The sequence below is a fragment of the Dendropsophus ebraccatus genome, chromosome 5 (genome assembly GCF_027789765.1).
Source record: "Dendropsophus ebraccatus isolate aDenEbr1 chromosome 5, aDenEbr1.pat, whole genome shotgun sequence".
In the NCBI taxonomy this organism is placed as follows: Eukaryota; Metazoa; Chordata; class Amphibia; order Anura; family Hylidae; genus Dendropsophus; species Dendropsophus ebraccatus.
This window is the reverse complement of record NC_091458.1, coordinates 143,970,519-143,989,417: the sequence shown is the minus strand read 5'-3', so window position 1 is coordinate 143,989,417 and position 18,899 is coordinate 143,970,519. Positions and strand designations below refer to the sequence as shown.

General features: G+C 50.4%; 1 protein-coding gene across 2 annotated transcripts in view; it reads right to left on the bottom strand.

The window, feature by feature from the left end:
- Positions 1-9,524, bottom strand: part of CEP85 (centrosomal protein 85) — a 48,771-nt gene extending 39,247 nt beyond the window's left edge. For both annotated transcript variants that reach the window (XM_069972598.1, XM_069972600.1), the window contains exon 1: positions 9,417-9,524. The gene's annotated coding sequence lies outside the window, so the exon portion shown is untranslated. The remainder of the gene's footprint in view (positions 1-9,416) is intronic.
- Between the last annotated feature and the right edge of the window lie 9,375 nt (positions 9,525-18,899).

Below are 18,899 nucleotides of genomic sequence, written 5' to 3'. Positions count from 1 at the left end.
ATAGATATAGATAGAGAGAGAGAGAGAGAGAGATATAGATAGAGAGAGAGAGAGAGAGAGATATAGATAGAGAGAGAGAGATATAGATATAGAGAGAGATATAGATATAGAGAGAGATATAGATATAGATATAGAGAGAGATATAGATATAGAGAGAGATATAGATATAGAGAGAGATATAGATATAGAGAGAGATATAGATATAGAGAGAGATATAGAGAGAGAGAGAGAGAGAGAGACCGCAGCTCCTACCGGGGTACGTCAAGGAGGATGTACGGTACGAAATCTTGTGTGTAAGCCACAGCAGGCTAATGGACCATAAGGATCCCGGCTTGCGATGGGCGCAGGTGTTCACAAAACCACAATGTGGCGTGGTTAATCTGTATATTTGGGATTTATTTAAAGGCACAACGCGGCCGCCAATTCAAAGGAGGCCTAGGTTAACTTGAGAAAGGCCTCCTTTGAATTGGCGGACAAAACGCGTTGTGAACACCTGCGCCCATCGCAAGCCGGGATCCCTATGGTCCATTAGCCCGCTGTGGCTTACACACAAGATAGCAGTGATCAGTGTTAGAAATCCAATGTAAAATTGTCAAAGTCCCCTAAGAGGACATAAAAAGTGTAAAGTAAAAATATTTGTAAGTTTTTAAAAACACGCCATAGCCCCTCCCCCAATAAAAATTAAATCACACCCCCCACTTAAAAGATAAACATATTATATAACATAGCGTGCGTAATTGTCCGATTAAAATAAAACAATATTCTTCCCACGCGGTAAACGGCGTAAACAAAAAGCAGTAAAAAAAAATAAAAATTATGTCTCATCTACACTTATCTAATACTAATAAAAACTAGAGATCATGGCGCAAACAATGACACCCCATACAGCCCCATGTGTGAAAAAAATAAGCACTGGAAGAGTAACAATAGGGCCATCGTAATTACGCGTATTTGCAAAAATAAAGTTTGAAAATAGTAAATATCACTGTATTCAGACCGAATAGAATAAAAATATCATGTCAGGTTTACAGTAAAGTGCATTACATTAACATGGAACCCCTCAAATTGCTGAATGGTTTTTTCCCCCAATTTCAAAAATAATATTTTGGGGGTTCTGTAATACATTTATACAGTTATGGTAGATTAAAAGATGCCACATAAAGCACACCTGTTCCAAGCCCTTACATGTCCCAGTAGAGGTTAGTAGTTATAGCTCCTAGAAGGCGAGGAGATTAAAAACAAAAACGCAAAACTGTAAATTGGCCCGGTCCGTAAGGCCATTTTGGGCTCTGTCCCAAAGGGTTAAAAAGTGATACTATCACCCCCTTACCCACATTCACACAGTGTAAGTTTTCATGAATAAATGACCATAATTTAAAGGAAACCTTTCACCCAGGCACCCAGGGCAGAGCCTGCCTGACCCCCGCATACTCAAGGCCCTATTCCACGGAACGATTATTGGCTGAATTCGGCCAATAATCGTCCCGTGGAATAGAAGGCAACGATCAGCTGACGGTGTCGGCTGATCGTTGTTGTCATTTGTTTTTCAAACATATTGAAAAACAAGCGACTGTGATAGGAGCAATCTGCTGCCGCCACTCTGTGTAATAGGAGCGGTGGCAGCAGACCGCCACAATCCGCTATGCACTGCACCCCCCTGCACTTACCTGCTCGCTGCCCCTGCGTGTAATAGCGGTGGCAGCAAGCAGGGAACGAGGAGCAAACGAGCGCTGGCAGCTCTCGTTTGCTCCTCTCAGTCGGCCCGTGAAGTAGGGCCTTTAGCCCCTTAGTGACCGCCATGCTGCCTTTTCACGGCGGTCACTAATAGGCTTTATTCCGATGCGTACGCCTTTTAACAGGGGACGCATCAGAATAAATCACCGCACGGCGGCTGAGCGGGGGGGGGGGGGGGGGATCAGCTGTCAGTATGAAACAGCTCCGCTCCGGGCAGTTTAACCCGTTAAATGCTGCTGTCAAAGCATGACAGCTGCATCTAAGGGGTTCCGGTGGGTCCCGGTCAGCGCCGCGGTCATACTCACGTGATCGCAATGTCCCGCGGTGCCGTCCGGTCCCCCGACGTCTCCATGGTAACTCCAGGGGCCTAATGAAGGCCCCCGGGCTCACCATGGATATGCCATCCTGCTGACAGGGGTGGCTGTGGCTATTGCCTGTCAGCAGGATGGTCACATGATACAATACACTGTACTGCTGAAGCAGTACAGTGTATTGTATAAGTGATCAAAATGTTAGGGCCCTATTCCACCGGACGATTATCGTTCTGATTATCGTTAAATCGTTTGAATCTAAACGATAATCGTTCGGGCCCTATTCCACCGGAAGATAATCGTTCGCATAATCGTTAACGATTAACGATCTCAAACAACCGCTATTGCGAAAGACCTGAAAACGTTCACTCATTTTCATGGAACGATAATCGTTACTTATGATGGTATTTGCGATCGTTTTTTCTTCGCTATTGCGTTCGTATCTAATGCGAACAACCGAACGACGTCTTATTCAATGCAAATGATTTGCGAACGAGCAACGATAAAAATAGGTCCAGATCTTATAATGCGATCAACAATTTCTCGTTCGGTCGTTCATAGTTAACTGTATTTCACCCGAACAACTATCGTTTAGATCGACCGATTTAACGATAATCTGAACGATAATCGTCCGGTGGAATAGGGCCCTAAGACCTGGACCTATTTTTATCGTTGCTCGTTCGCAAAACGTTCACATTGAATAAGACGTTGCTCGGTCATTCGCAGTAGATACGAACGCAATAGCAAAGATAATAGCAAATACGATCATAAGTAACGATTATCGTTCCATGGAAATGAGTGAACGTTTTCAGGTCTTAAGCAATAGCGGTCGTTTGAGATAGTTAATGATTATGCGAACGATAATCTTACGGTGGAATAGGGCCCTTACACTAGTGTACAGTAATGTACACTAGTGTAAAAGTAAAAAAAAAGTGCACCAAACACAATCCCCCCCCATAATAAAAATGCATTACATTCCCCATACACAGTAAACTATTACATAAAACAGATCAAAAACACAAATCATATACATATTTGGTATCGCTACGTCCGTAACGACCAAATCTATAAAACAATATCAATAATTATATCGCTCGACACACGCTGTAAAAAAAAAAAAAAAAAGTAAAACAGTACCAGAATAGCTGTATTTTAACAATCTGCTTTATAAAATATGTCATAAAAAAGATCCAAAAGTCATATACATATAAAACTTGGTATCAATAGAAACTACAGATCTTCCCGCAAAAAATAAGCCCAAAACCAGCCCTGTCGCGCAAAAGATAAGAACGCTATGGATCTTGCAATGTGGCGCAGCCCTCTCCTCTTAGCCACCGGTAACGGGCACTGCACACTTTCATCTCCTCTCACCGTGAATCCACAGTGAGAGGAGATGAATACATGTCCCCCCCGGAATAACCTTAGTGTTCACAGTGATTAATTCCTTAGGGTACAAACACACAACTTGCTGCGGATCCCGGCCCTGTGTACTCAATGGCAGACAAACTCGCAGCAGGGATGTACATCCCTGTTGCGAGTTTGTCCGCAGCCCACCCCGTTAACCCTATGGCCGCCGGAGACTATATGTCACCTGATCCCGACTCCGGCTTCCTTCGCTAATTCCCGTCACGTCCCGCTCGGCCAATCAGTGCGCTGCCCCACCGCATTGGGAGCCCTGAAGCAAGCTGGAGGAAGCCGGAGCCGGGATTAGGTGACTTACAGTCTCCGTGGCCAGGGGGTTAACGGGGTGGGCTGCGGACAAACTCGCAGCAGGGATGTACATCTCTGCTGCGAGTTTGTCTGCCATTGAGTACACAGGGCCGGGATTCGCAGCGAGTCTCGCTGCGGATACGGCAAGTGTGTTTGTACCCTTAAAAAAGATCAAACTTTCATACTCTCCACCACCAGAGGTGGCGGAGAGCATGGGGCAATGATCGGGGACTAGCCGATGTGGTCCTGGTACAAGTGATCAGCGGTATATACTATATACCACTGATCACTTGTTCCAAATGCTGCCGGCACTTTTTATTCCCTGTCACCATAAATCATTGGTGACGGTAGGGCTGGGCGATATGGGCAAAAAATAAAATCTCGATTTTTTTAAATTTTTTGACGATTCTCGATTTAAATCTCGATTTTTTTTTCCTTTTTTTGCTAAATAAACAGAACATTTTCTCCCTGCAGCATCAGATACTATTTTAATATTTTAGACAACAACTGTATTGATTTCCAGTGTAACAGAGGCCCCATATAGTATAGGAGATCTTCTTTGTGCCTCCATCTACGTAGGGTGTAGTAGTGGAGGTATAGTGGATAGGGGGTGTAGGAGTGGAGGTATAGATGAGGGGTGACTGGGGTGACACTAAAGGGGACTGGGGTGACACTAAAGGGGACTGGGGTGACACTAAAGGGGACTGGGGTGACACTGGGGTGACACTAAAGGGGACTGGGGTGACACTAAAGGGGACTGGGGTGACACTGGGGGACACTAAAGGGGACTGGGGGACACTAAAGGGGACTGGGGGACACTAAAGGGGACTGGGGTGACCCTGGGGGACTGGAGGGACAATGGGGGACACTAAAGGGGACTGGGGTGACACTGGGGTGACACTAAAGGGGACTGGGGTGACACTAAAGGGGACTGGGGTGACACTAAAGGGGACTGGGGTGACACTAAAGGGGACTGGGGTGACACTAAAGGGGACTGGGGTGACACTAAAGGGGACTGGGGTGACACTAAAGGGGACTGGGGTGACACTAAAGGGGACTGGGGTGACACTAAAGGGGACTGGGGTGACACTAAAGGGGACTGGGGTGACACTAAAGGGGACTGGGGTGACACTGGGGGACACTAAAGGGGACTGGGGGGACACTGAGGGGACTGGGGGGACACTGAGGGGATTGGGGGGACACTGAGGGAACAATGAGGGGACTGGGGGGGACACACTGAAGGGGACTGGGGGGGGGACACTGAGGGAACAATGAGGGGATTGGGGGGACACTGAGGGAACACTGAGGGGATTGGGGGGACACTGAGGGAACACTGAGGGGATTGGGGGGACACTGAGGGAACAATGAGGGGACTGGGGGGGACACACTGAAGGGGACTGGGGGGGGCACTGAGGGAACAATGAGGGGACTGGGGGGACACTGAGGGGACACTGAGGGGATTGGGGGGACACTGAGGGAACAATGAGGGGACTGGGGGGACACTGAAGGGGACTGGGGGGGACACTGAGGGAACAATGAGGGGACGGGGGGGACACTGAGGGAACAATGAGGGGATTGGGGGGACACTGAGGGGATTGGGGGGACACTGAGGGAACAATGAGGGGACTGGGGGGACACTGAAGGGGACTGGGGGGACACTGAGGGAACAATGAGGGGACGGGGGGGACACTGAGGGAACAATGGGGGGACACTGAAGGGGACTGGGGGGGACACTGAAGGGGACTGGGGGGGACACTGAAGGGGACTGGGGGGGGACACTGAAGGGGACTGGGGGGGGACACTGAAGGGGACTGGGGGGGGACACTGAAGGGGACTGGGGGGGGACACTGAAGGGGACTGGGGGGGGACACTGAAGGGGACTGGGGGGGACACTGAAGGGGACTGGGGGGGGACACTGAAGGAACAATGAGGGGATTGGGGGGACACTGAGGGAACAATGAGGGGATTGGGGGGACACTGAGGGGACTGGGGGGTGACTGGTGCAGCTGGAGGTGATTGGAGCAGGAGGGCACATACATCTCCTCCTCCTCTCACCATCACACACACGCTCTCCTCCCGGCCAGATATGGAGGTCCCGGGTCTGTGGAGGAGGAGGCCGCAGGGACTACAGTAGGTGGTGATCGCATAGCTGCGGGTCACGGAGCTATACAGCGGGAACGGGGGTCTGCAGCGAGCCCCCCGATCCCGCTGTATAGCTCCAGGACGAGCAGCGCCGCGATCACCACCTACTGTAGTCCCTGCGGCCTCCTCCTCCACAGACCCGGGACCTCCATATCTGGCCGGGAGGAGAGCGGGACGCTCAGTGGAGGGGGCGGGGGCAGGTCAGCGGCGGCGCTGTCAGTGGCTGGAGGCCGCCGGCACTGCACCGCCCCTCTCCAGCCTGGCCACCCAGCATCTTCTCCCCGCTCACCCACACCGCCCCTCTACGGCTCTCCCGCCGGCCTGCACCGCAACCCCCCTTCTCTCAGCTCCTCCCCGGCACCACAGCCCGAAATGATTTTTTGTGAAAATCGAATTTACGATTTTCACAAAAAATCAAATCGATTTCAACGTTCTGGACGATTAATCGAATTAATTCGATTAATCGCCCAGCCCTAGGTGACGGGATAAAAAGTCAAGTGCCCCGCATTACCTGTAACCGCCCCAGATTACTCAGAACCGCCCCAGATTACTCAGAACCAACCCAGTTTACCTGTAACCACCCCAGATTGCTTCAGGCTGCCCATAACCACATAACCACCCCAGATTGTCCGTAACTCCTCCCCCAAATTGCCCATCACCCCACCCCAGATAGCCAGTAAACAACCCACGGGCAAGTGAGGGGTGCACTTTCCAAAATGGGATGACTTTTGGGGGGGGGGGTTTCACTACAGGGGCTCTGCAAACGCACCTGGTGCTCAGAAACTTCTACAGCAAAATCTGCACTGAAAATGCTAATTGGCGCTCCCTTCTTTCTGAGCCCTGCTGTGTGCCTATACAGTGGTTTATGCCCACATATGGGGTACCTTTCTACTCGGGAGTACCTGCGTTACAGATTTTGGGGTGCCTTTTCTCTCCTGTTCCTTGTGAAATTTCAAACCAAACAAACATATTGGAAAAATTCACGTCATCAGCTGCTCAGCCGCGATTGGCTGAGCACAGTTATGCTCAGCCAATCGCGGCTGAGCTTCGGATGACGCTGCAGAGGGAGGCCGGCACTCGGGAAGATCCGCCGGCCTCCCGAAGAAGACGTCACTGCTGAGGATCGGAGACCGTGGTCGGCACGTGACAGGTAATGTATAGCGCACCACACTTCCGGGTACACGGGTGGGGGTGGTGGGACACGGGGAAGGGGGCCATTCACAGACATAACATACATTACAAAGTTGTATAACTTTGTAATGTGTGTTATTCTGTGAATAATTTTTTATCGCCGGACAACCCCTTTAACTTTTCAAAATGGGCTGACTTTTGGGGGGGGGGGGGGGGGGGGGGTTCACTTCGCTGGCAAATTTTAGGGTGCTTTTTCTCTCCTGTTGCTTGTGAAAATGAGATACTTTAATCTGAACAAACATATTATTTGAAAATTTCTATTTTCCATTTTTTTCCGGCCTAATTGTGAATACTTTCCTCCAGCCCCTGTAGGGTCAAAATGCTCATTATACCCCTAGATTAATTCCTTAGGGTGTGTAGTTTCCAAAATGGGGTCACTTATGGGGGTTTCAAGTATACAAGCCTCCTTAACCCACTTAAAAAAGAACTGGTCCCTAAAAAAAAAAATAATCAGTTTTTGAAATTTCATGAAAATTTGATAATTTGCTGATACATTTCTAAGCCCCGTAACACCCAAAAAACAGTTAAATATGTTTACGAAATTATGCCAGAATAAAGAGGACATATTGGTAATGTGACCTATTAACTAATTTATGTGATACCACTTTCTTTTTTTAGAAGCAGAGAATTTCAAAGTTTGTACAGTGCAAATTTTTCATGATATTTTAATGTTTTTCACAAAAAAATCAAAAAAGATAGTCCAAATTTTGCCACTAACACAAAGTGCCATATGTTCCAAAAAAACTCAGAATTGCTAGCATATGTTAAAGCATCACTGAGCTATAAGCGCATAACATGAGACTGGTCAGATTTTAAAAAATGAGCCTGGTCATTAAGGTCCAAATAGGCTCAGTCCCTAAGGGGTTAACCCCTCCTGCAAGTCCCGCCGCAAAGAAATCGCCACACAAAGGTCTGCGCATGTGATATGTAAATGACCAGAGAGGAGTCCAATGTCCATAGGAAATCACCGCTCTAGTGATCACTTCTGCAGACACCCCAACTAGCCTACACAGAGCGATTTTTAACAATTAACGATTGTTTATCGTTAACCTGAAATCGTTCACCATATTATGGTCCATTTAAACAGAAAGATTATCTGACAGATTATCTGCCAAAAATTTGAAGCCAAAGCCAGGAAGACTATAAACAGAGATCAGGTCATAAAGGAAAGACTGAGATTTCTCCTCTTTTCAAATCCATTCCTGGCTTTGGCTTCAAATCTTTGGCAGATAATCTGTGTAAATGGACCCTCGGCCGATTATCGCTCGGTGGAATAGAGAAAACGATTGTGTCATCGGCTGATGGATGAATTTAGGTTTGGGCCTAAATAAACGGTCACCCACAGCATATCGCTTCGTGGAATAGCAGTATGCAGCGGGCGACCGATGATTAGGGCCCTATTCCACCGGACGATCATTCAGCTTATCGTTAAATCGTTCGAATCTAAACGATAATCGTTCGGTTGAAATGCACTTAACGATTAACAACCGAATGAGAAATCGTTGATCGCTTTATAAGACCTGGACCTATTTTTATCGTTGCTCGTTCGCAAAACGTTCGCATGGAATAATAGAGAAGCAGCATACATTACCTAGCAGGGCTTCTCCTCCGCTCCGTCTTCCTCCCCGGGTCCCGCAGCACAGCATCAGCTTTGGTGCAACCTGACTGAGCTGTCAGACCGCTCAGCCAATCACTGCTAGGTAACGTATGCTGCAAGGACATCGGTAACGATGTCCCTGCAGCCCTCGCTAACGATTGTCGGACTGTGGAATAGGTCCAGTACACAGAACGATAATCGCTAGTTACGATCGTTACTATGATCGTATATTCCTTCTGATCCAGGCAAAACAATGAACAATGTGCAATTACGCTGAACAATTAGTGAACAAATGCGGAACTTAAGCGAACGAATGTGGAATTACAGCGAGCGATAAACGATAATTTTAGGTTCAGATGTAAATCAACGATATGCCAACGATTTTTCGATCATTGCCTGCAATTACACAGAACAATTATCGATTTAACGATTTTTCGCACAATAATCGTCCCATCTAATAAGTAAACCTTGAGAAACTCATCAGTCCAGGGAATAAAGCGCAGCACTGCTCACAGAACACACTGGAGTGGAGCTCTGCTGTATATGGTGTGACTGACAGCATGGCAGCCCCCCCAGTCTCACTATAGCAATATGCCTTAGGAATAACGCTTCACAGTAAGGTCTATGGGGTAGACGCTAAACAAACATGACTGACAGAACGGGCCAGTTATGTGAACTCCTTTTTACAACAATGGTAAATTCAAGAAGCGGTGCCGGTAATCTGAGTTTACCTGAGTTCTCCGTAACGTCACCGGCACTCAGGAACCGAGAATGGCAGCTGCCAGGATTCGTAACGGATACACAGCTCTGAGCGAGGACTGGGCGGAGCTTATCTTGAAACCGTTTCCCCGCCGCACGTAGCCACGCCCATACAGAGTATCCACCAATCGTGTTTGGCACCGGCCGTCAAATCGTTTAGCTTGTTAAAGCGTTGTGCATGATTGAGAGGATGTGATTGGTCCAGGCCCACCACAATTTCCTTCGATGGGCGGAAGTAACGCTGCCAAACCCGGAAGTCACCTGGAACAGTGTCTCGTGGTTCTTTTAGCAGAGATTATCACGTATTCATGGCAGAATGACAGGATCTGCTCTTTGTGCGATATTGGTAACTGTAACCCTGGGGTTGATGCTAAATTCTAGTGACCTGCTGCCAGCTCCCCTAGGGAATAGGTTGAGACTAGAATGGAGTTAGGAAGAGATCGTCCTTCTGAAGTCAGTAATGTAGTCTGCTGAGAGCAGGCTAGAAGGAGATGCGCCCCCTAGAGTCTGTAATCGAGGGTGTTCATTATAAAAAGCCTAGAGTTTTGTTAGGAGAACTACACTCTGCAGCCAGTAGAATAGAGGAGGTGCTCTTTTCCTTGATGTTACTTGTTAAATAAATATATATATATAACTTTTTTTTTTTTTTAATTAGTGTGAACTGGCCCAAAGAAGTAACATGTCACTTCTTTTGCCAAAATCTGCTAGAGGAATCCTATAGAAGTCAATGGGGCTTGAATTCTGCTTAAAATTCTGCTTGCATTCCACTTGAATTCCACTTAAAGTGACACTGTCACCACCCTTTGTGTATTCTGACATCTTTACACAGGCGTAACACAGGCGTAAAGGGTAAATTTAGCGGTTTTCATACCTTATTTTCTATCATACGTCATGGTGCTTGTTTAAAGGGGTTATCCAGCGTGGGGGCTATCTTTGGATGTGGCCGGGGAGGAGGTGGCTGAAAGAAAAGACGTCCACTCACCTCCCCGGTTCCAGCGGCAGATCCCGCATCGCGGCGCTCTGGTGCCCGGTTCCGGGTGTCTGACGCGGGCCTGAGACATGACGTCTCAGGTCCGCTCAGCCACTCACCCTCGCTCAATTCTTTGGCCGGACTGTGGAATCTGCCCAACTATAGAATGGAGTCTATGGCACGGGCGGAGAGGCGAGCAGCGGAATCCGCTGCAGGTTATCCATTCTAGCCTGCTCTATATTAAAAAGATTAGAACACTGACTTTAGAAGGAGGACCTGTTCTTAAAGAGTCACTGTCGTATTTTTTTTTTTTTGCAGAAATCAATAGTCCAGGCGATTTTAAGAAACTTTGTAATTGGGTTTATTAGCCAAATCTGCCATTATCTGCATGTAAAAAGCCTTTTCCCAGGTCCCCCCCTCCTTCCTCTTTTTCATCCACTCTGAAAAATCTGAAAATTGTGACTTGTTGCAGGAGACGTCCCCTGTCTGTTCTAGGGAGAGGGGAGGGGGGAGGAGGAAGGAGGGAGTTAGCCGGCAGCAGAAAGCAGATAACAGAGGATTACAGGCACGGAGCTGGGTGACAGCTGTAATCCGAGCTCAGACAGGTCACTGGTGATGGTCAGTAGAGATATCCCGTGAGGGATTTGTAGATTAAATCTTTGTTGTCCTGTTTTGGTCTTCTCTTTAGCTCTCTCCATAGGAGAACAATGAAGACAGGGGGGAGAGCTTCAAACTGCTTTTTCATGATAAAAATGCATTTTTCGGATAATAAACCCAATTACAAAGTTTCTTAAAATCGCCTGGACTATTGATTTCTGCAAAAAAAAAATTCACGACAGTGACACTTTAACAATTCTTCTCCCGCTCCTAACAACTCTTCTCCCGCTCCCAACAACATTCTACTGCACATGTTGTGCTATTTTTTGTTATCCTCTTAAAGGGAATGTGTTGCAAAGTAAAAAAAAAATTGAAAGTGTTAAAACTGAATTTGTTTTTTTTTTTTTGGTAATTTATGTGTTTTTCATTTTTTTTACATGTAAGGAAATATGAAAAATTTACGATCTAATTTTTCAAATTTCCCAGTGATGGCCACCAGGGGGAGCTCCAGCAGGAAAATGCTTGTAAAAGCAGCCTGAAAGCCGGCTGCTGAAAAAAAGAGGCAGTCTCTGCTCAACTGCAGTGACATCATCACCTCCCTCCTCTTTTCACAGGGAAACAAAGAGGGGAAAGGTGCTATTATGTGTACTACTGGGCAGCACCATTTTGTTGTTGTCTGCAGAGCAGGAAAGATACAAGTATGTCCCTAGCCTTTCATAATACACCTTAGCTGGTGCAGAACATCCTAATACACCTCAACCTGCTGCAGAACCACATACAGGTCACTTGCCCGCACTCTCCTCCCGCACTTCTCACCGCCCATCCCCCACATGCACATAGTATTGTTGTTACACTCATACAGACAGCTCATGCCTGTACACTTGGGATAAGCAAATGTACAGTAGTAGCAAAACGCTTTGCTATGCTCGGCCGTCAGCCGGCTGCATTTGAGCTCCGCTCCAAGTGTCTGGAAAATCTGGTTCCAGCTTTGGGGAACTTCTCCCAGGACTGTATACAGCTTTTCCAAACACCTGGAGCGGAGCTCAAATGCAGCCGGCTGACGGCCGAGCATAGCAAAGCGTTTTGCTACTACTGTACATTTGCTCATCGTTAATGCACTCTCATACAGGCAGCCTGTACACGCACTCTCGTACAGGCAGCCCGTACACGCACTCTCGTACACGCACTCTCGTACAGGCAGCCCGTACACGCACTCTCGTACAGGCAGCCCGTACACGCACTCGCGTACAGGCAGCTCATACACGCACTCGCGTACAGGCAGCTCGTACACGCACTCGCGTACAGGCAGCTCGTACACGCACTCGCGTACAGGCAGCTCGTACACGCACTCGCGTACAGGCAGCTCGTACACGCACTCGCGTACAGGCAGCTCGTACACGCACTCGCGTACAGGCAGCTCGTACACGCACTCGCGTACAGGCAGCTCGTAGACGCACTCGCGTACAGGCAGCTCGTAGACGCACTCGCGTACAGGCAGCTCGTAGACGCACTCGCGTACAGGCAGCTCGTACACGCACTCGCGTACAGGCAGCTCGTACACGCACTCGCGTACAGGCAGCTCGTACATGCACACTGATACAGGCAGCTGGGCTGGAGGGAGAAGCTGAGGTGACAGGAGGGAAGAGACTGGGGTGACAGGGGCAAGAGGCTAGGGTGACAGAGGAAAGGCTGGGGTGACAGGAGGGAGAAGCTGGAGGAGGCTGGGGTGACGGGGGAGAGGCTGGAGGAGGCTGGGGTGACGGGGGGAGAGGCTGGTGTGGCAGGGAGGAGGGAGGCTGGGGTGACGGGGGGGGGGGGAGAGGCTGGGGTGACAGGGGGCAGAGAGGCTGGGGTGACAGGGGGCAGAGAGGCTGGGGTGACAGGGGGCAGAGAGGCTGGGGTGACAGGGGGGGAGCTGATGTGGCAGAAGGAGCAACTGGGGGGGTCTGGGGAACAGTGCGGGGCACAGGGAGAAGGCACGGTAGAGGCAGGCTGGTCCCTGCCTGGGGGTGAGAGGAGAAAGTGATGGGGGTGAGAGGAGAAGATGATGGGGGTGAGAGGAGAAGATGATGGGGGTGAGGAGAAGGTGATGGGGGTGAGAGGAGAAGATGATGGGGATGACAGAGGGGGTGAGGGGATGATGGAAAAGGTGAGGGGATGATGGGGGTGATGGAGGAGGGGATGATAGAGGGGTTGATGAGGGTGACAGAGGGGGTGAGGCGATGATGGGGGTGACTGAGGAGGGGATGATGGGGGTGATAGAAGAGGTGAGGGGATGATGGAGGTGAGGTGATGATGGGGGTGACAGAGGAGGTGAGGGGATAATGGGGGTGACAGGAGGTGAGGGGATAATGGGGGTGACAGGAGGTGAGGGGATGATGGGGGTGACAGAGGAGGGGATGATGGGGGTGATAGAGGAGGTGAGGGGATGATGGGGGTGACAGAGGAGGGGGTGATGGGGGTGATAGAGGAGGTGAGGGGATGATGGGGGTGACAGAGGAGGGGGTGATGGGGGTGATAGAGGAGGTGAGGGGAAGATGGGGGTGACAGAGGAGGGGATGATGGGGGTGATAGAGAAGGTGAGGGGATGATGGGGGTGATAGAGGAGGTGAGGGGATGGTGGGGGTGACAGAGGAGGTGAGGGGATGATGGGGGTGACAGAGGAGGGGGTGATGGGGGTGATAGAGGAGGTGAGGGGATGGTGGGGGTGACAGAGGCGGTGAGGGGATGATGGGGGTGACAGAGGAGGGGGTGATGGGGGTGATAGAGGAGGTGAGGGGAAGATGGGGGTGACAGAGGAGGGGATGATGGGGGTGATAGAGGAGGTGAGGGGGGGTGATAGAGGAGGTGAGGGGATGATGGGGGTGACAGGAGGGGATGATGGGGGTGACAGAGGAGGTGAGGGGATGATGGGGGTGACGGAGGAGGTGAGGGGATGATGGGGGGTGACAGAGGGGATGGTGGGGTGACAGAGGAGGGGATGATGGGGTGACGGAGGAGGTGAGGGGATGATGGGGTCATAGAGGAGGTGAGGGGATGATGGGGGTGACAGAGGAGGGGATGATGGGGGTGATAGAGGAGGGGATGATGGGGGTGACAGAGGAGGTGAGGGGATGATGGGGGTGACAGAGGAGGGGATGATGGGGGTGATAGAGGAGGTGAGGGGATGATGGGGGTGATAGAGGAGGGGATGGTGGGGTGACAGAGGAGGGGATGATGGGGTCATAGAGGAGGTGAGGGGATGATGGGGGTGACAGAGGAGGTGAGGGGATGATGGGGGTGACAGAGGAGGGGGTGATAGAGGAGGGGATGATGGGGGTGACAGAGGAGGTGAGGGGATGATGGGGGTGACAGAGGAGGGGATGATGGGGGTGATAGAGGAGGTGAGGGGATGATGGGGGTGATAGAGGAGGGGATGGTGGGGTGACAGAGGAGGGGATGATGGGGTGACAGAGGAGGTGAGGGGATGATGGGGTGATAGAGGAGGTGAGGGGATGATGGGGGTGACAGAGGAGGTGAGGGGATGATGGGGGTGACAGAGGAGGTGAGGGGATGATGGGGGTGAGAGGAGAAGATGATGGGGGTGAGAGGAGAAGATGATGGGGGTGAGGAGAAGGTGATGGGGGTGAGAGGAGAAGATGATGGGGATGACAGAGGGGGTGAGGGGATGATGGAAAAGGTGAGGGGATGATGGGGGTGATGGAGGAGGGGATGATGGAGGGGTTGATGAGGGTGACAGAGGGGGTGAGGCGATGATGGGGGTGACTGAGGAGGGGATGATGGGGGTGATAGAAGAGGTGAGGGGATGATGGAGGTGAGGTGATGATGGGGGTGACAGAGGAGGTGAGGGGATAATGGGGGTGACAGGAGGTGAGGGGATAATGGGGGTGACAGGAGGTGAGGGGATGATGGGGGTGACAGAGGAGGGGATGATGGGGGTGATAGAGGAGGTGAGGGGATGATGGGGGTGACAGAGATGGGGGTGATAGAGGAGGTGAGGGGAAGATGGGGGTGACAGAGGAGGGGATGATGGGGGTGATAGAGAAGGTGAGGGGATGATGGGGGTGATAGAGGAGGTGAGGGGATGGTGGGGGTGACAGAGGAGGTGAGGGGATGATGGGGGTGACAGAGGAGGGGGTGATGGGGGTGATAGAGGAGGTGAGGGGATGGTGGGGGTGACAGAGGCGGTGAGGGGATGATGGGGGTGACAGAGGAGGGGGTGATGGGGGTGATAGAGGAGGTGAGGGGAAGATGGGGGTGACAGAGGAGGGGATGATGGGGGTGATAGAGGAGGTGAGGGGGGGTGATAGAGGAGGTGAGGGGATGATGGGGGTGACAGGAGGGGATGATGGGGGTGACAGAGGAGGTGAGGGGATGATGGGGGTGACGGAGGAGGTGAGGGGATGATGGGGGGTGACAGAGGGGATGGTGGGGTGACAGAGGAGGGGATGATGGGGTGACGGAGGAGGTGAGGGGATGATGGGGTCATAGAGGAGGTGAGGGGATGATGGGGGTGACAGAGGAGGTGAGGGGATGATGGGGGTGACAGAGGAGGGGATGATGGGGGTGATAGAGGAGGGGATGATGGGGGTGACAGAGGAGGTGAGGGGATGATGGGGGTGACAGAGGAGGGGATGATGGGGGTGATAGAGGAGGTGAGGGGATGATGGGGGTGATAGAGGAGGGGATGGTGGGGTGACAGAGGAGGGGATGATGGGGGTGACAGAGGAGGTGAGGGGATGATGGGGTCATAGAGGAGGTGAGGGGATGATGGGGGTGACAGAGGAGGTGAGGGGATGATGGGGGTGACAGAGGAGGGGATGATGGGGGTGATAGAGGAGGGGATGATGGGGGTGACAGAGGAGGGGGTGATGGGGGTGACAGAGGAGGAGATGATGGGGGCGATAGAGAAGGTGAGGGGATGATGGGGGTGACAGAGGAGGGGATGATGGGGGTGACAGAGGAGTGGATGATGGGGGTGACGGAGGAGGTGAGGGGATGATGGGGGTGATAGAGGAGGTGAGGGGATGATGGGGGTGATAGAGGAGGTGAGGGGATGATGGGGGTGAGAGAGGAGGTGAGGGGATGATGGGGGTGAGAGAGGAGGTGAGGGGATGATGGGGGTGAGAGAGGAGGTGAAGGGATGATGGGGGTGATAGAGGAGGTGAGGGGATGATGGGGGTGATAGAGGAGGGGATGATGGGGGTGATAGAGGAGGTGAGGGGATGATGGGGGTGATGGAGGAGGTGAGGGGATGATGGGGGTGACAGAGGAGGGGATGGTGGGGTGACAGGAGGGGATGATGGGGTGACAGAGGAGGTGAGGGGATGATGGGGTGATAGAGGAGATGAGGGGATGATGGGGGTGACAGAGGAGGGGATGGTGGGGTGACAGAGGAGGGGATGGGATGATGGGGGTGACAGAGGACGTGAGGGGATGATGGGGGTGACGGAGGAGGTGAGGGGATGATGGGGGTGACAGAGGAGGGGATGGTAGGGTGACAGAGGAGGTGAGGGGATGATGGGGGTGACAGAGGAGGGGATGGTAGGGTGACAGAGGAGGTGAGGGGATGATGGGGGTGACAGAGGAGGGGATGGTGGGGTGACAGAGGAGGGGATGGGATGATGGGGTGATAGAGGAGGTGAGGGGATGATGGGGGTGACAGAGGAGGTGAGGGGATGATGGGGGTGACGGAGGAGGTGAGGAGATGATGGGGGTGACAGAGGAGGGGATGGTGGGGTGACAGAGGAGGGGATAATACCCCCTCTATACACGAGTTTCATTCCTTGTTGGGGTTGGCGATCCCAACCTTGTGGGAGGTATTAGTTATGGGCAATAATGTGCCCGAAGGCTAGATACCAACTTGCCCCAAGGTAAAACGTAGCTTTTAATTAATTACTAATAAAATATACAAGTGAGTGGTAGTGTATATACAGTGTTACACTAAAATAGATATATGCTCATATACCTCCATGTGTGTCTTTACAGTGTATCTGCAAACGCATAGTATTCCCTATGGCAAGATACTCTTGGGATAAAGCGTATAATGCTGGGGGTAACTCCGCTCCGTACTCAAAAGAGGTGCTAGTCGGCACTGTCTAACAGTTACATTACATGGAAGCGCATATCAGTAACCACAGCAAGTATTACTGTATATGAGAGTAGATACCTCTAGCGATATGTATATGCTGTGGTACTAGCGCATAGTTTGGTAGTAGTATCTCCACAGTGTCAGTTTGAGTGCTACAGAGTAGATATGAATAGTGCTAGATAGCGTAAGGGAACCGCTGTACGCTAGCGGTAATGAGCCATTGCAAGCAGTATATGCCAATGCTGGCTGTGGCAATAACGCGCTATCAAAACTCTGTCCCTGGTGCTAAGTATGTACAGCACTCTAGACACTATCACATAGAATTCGTATTTGGTATATGTATCAGCATATATCTAATTTAAAATAGCCATAGCCTCCTTGCTGACTAGTTTCGTCGGCAATACTCCGACTTTGTCAAAGTTGGCGCTGGCAGGCGGGACTCTAGCAAATTTTTTATACATAAGCCAGGTAGCATCGACCCTGATCGTGGGGTCATAGTCCAATCATAAGTCTAGAATCGATGAGATGGGGGAGTGTAGTATGTTGATCCCGGATGACGCTGTCAGGGAGGGGATGGATTCGTATTCAAAGTTGGCGGGTAATTTGGCCAACTCCGCCTCTTTGGCAGTTAATTCCTCGCGCAGTCTCAAGGACTTAGAAAAAATTCGGCTTTTGCTCAGTGCTAGTGCGCATGCGTGTGGATGGCCACACTCTTACTACGCAGACTCTTGGACTTAGAATAATTCGGCAGTTCGTCCCTTGCAATGCGCATGTGTAGGGACTTAGTGCACATTATAGTTTCTCATGTCAGCTGCGCATGTCAAAGGACTTTGACATTTTTGTCAATGTGCTAGCTCCCTCAGTTGGATCCGTAGGGGATGGATCCAATGAAGAGCCTATAGGTAAGCAATTATGTTAATTGTTTGTGGATGAAGCTCTATTAGATTAATTATGTAATATTTATACACTGTAAATTTAAGACTTATGACTGACTAGTGTGTTTACGTCAATCTGAAACTCCCAGATCATAATTAACTCTGTACTCAACCACTATTATACAATTATCAAAGGAATGGAGTAAAAGTGAATCCCTCGTTGAGCCCATGCGGGGCCAAAGTCCGCAACCGATAGATCCATCGTGCTTCGGCTTGGAGTAACTTCAAGTCTAAATCTCCTTTGCGTGGTCCGAGACGTATGGATTCGATTCCCCAAAAGGTAAGTCCTTTGGGGTCACCATTGTGATGTTCGTTAATGTGGCGGGCTATACTCGTTTCAGTCCTGGTCCGTATGTTACTTAGGTGTGAACCTATACGGTTACGAAATTGTTGGACTGTTTTGCCGATATAAAGTAAGTTGCAGGGGCATATACAATGGCCTTGGTCTGACAGTTGATGAACTGTCGGATCGTGTATGTTTTTAGATCAATCGGGTTTGTAAATATCTTGGTCTTGAGTAAATATTTGCAATAACTGCAAGTTCCACAAGGATAAGAGCCCTTAATATCTGACTTTAGCCATGTTGTAGTTGGATTTTTTGTTGATGAATTCGAGAAGTGGCTATGGACCAAGTGGTCTCTAAGATTTCGTCCTCGTCTGTATGTTATGCTGGGGGTGGCGGACAACACATCCCTTAGATCAGGATCAGCCTGTAGTATCGGCCAGTATTGCTGTATGGTTTGTCGGATTTTGTAATGTCCTGAGTCGAATGTTCCGATACATCTAATGGTTTTAGATGATGTAGTCGTGTATTTATTTTTGTTTAATAGACTATTCCTATCGGTTGTTCTGGCTCTATAGA